This window comes from Crocuta crocuta, unplaced genomic scaffold (assembly GCF_008692635.1).
Source record: "Crocuta crocuta isolate KB4526 unplaced genomic scaffold, BGI_CrCroc_1.0 scaffold610, whole genome shotgun sequence".
NCBI lineage: Eukaryota > Metazoa > Chordata > Mammalia > Carnivora > Hyaenidae > Crocuta > Crocuta crocuta.
Window position 1 is genome coordinate 381,370 of NW_027527456.1, and position 1,127 is coordinate 382,496.

Sequence of the window (1,127 nt, forward strand, 5' to 3'; positions counted from 1 at the left end):
TTATTTGAAATAAAGTGTGGAGAAATTCAGGCTTAAGGATTCTCTCAAAAACCACAGCTCCTGTAAAGTTAGGAAAAGGCCCGCAAGACTGCCTTCATTTCTAACATCAATCTCAGAGTTCCTGGGTCCCCAAGAGCACCCTCGGGCTCTATAATTCACTAGAAGGACTCACAGAACACACTGCAAGCTGTTATACTCAGGATGAAGGCTTATTACAAAGAAAGGGTACAAATTAAAATCAGCCAATGGAAGAGAAACACGGGGCAGAGGCGAGGAGGGCGCCCAGCACAGAGCTTTCAGTGGTCCTCTTTATTTGGCTTTTTAAAGCTTAGTTATTTATTTTGAGAGACAGAGCAAGCAGGGGAGGGGCAGGGAGAGAAGCAAAGAGAGAATCCCAAGCAGGCTCCACACTGTCAGCGCAGAGCCGGATGCAGGGCTCGATCTCAGGAACCGCGAGATCATGACCTGAGCCGAAATCAAGAGGTGGACACTTAACCGATGAGCCAGCCAGGTGCCCCAAGAGACTCTTATGAGGCATGACGATTCAAGGGCTTAAAGATGACTTCCCAGAAACCAAGGGCAAAGGCCAGGCCTCTCTTCGAGCCAGGTTAGAGTCTTTACTACACAGCTCCTCTTAATAAAAAGCAACAAGCTACACCCTAGGCCAGCTATCTCACCAGAGAGAACCAGGGAAAGAGACAGCTAAGAAGAGTCCTCCTGAGGTCAGAAAAAAGACCCCAAGGGGCACCCCATGCCCTCTCAAAATAAATAAATAAACATTAAAAAAACAAAAACTGTGCCTGGGTGGCTCAGTCGGTCAAGCGTCCAACTTCGGCTCAAGTCATGATCTCGAGGTTCGTGGGTTCGAGCCCCACAGTTGGGCTCTGTGCTGACAGCTAGCTCAGAGCCTGGAGCCTGTTTCAGATTCCGTGTCTCCCTCTCTCTCTGCCCCTCCCCCGCTCGTGCTCTATCTCTCTCTGTCTCAAAAATAAATAAATGATAAAAATTAAAAAAAGAGTACATAAAGAACTAAAAATCACTAAGAAAGAGACAACCCAATAGAAAAAAAATTGCCCAAAAGTCCTCAAGTGGTTACTTCACAAAAGAGGATTTCCAACTGTCAGTAA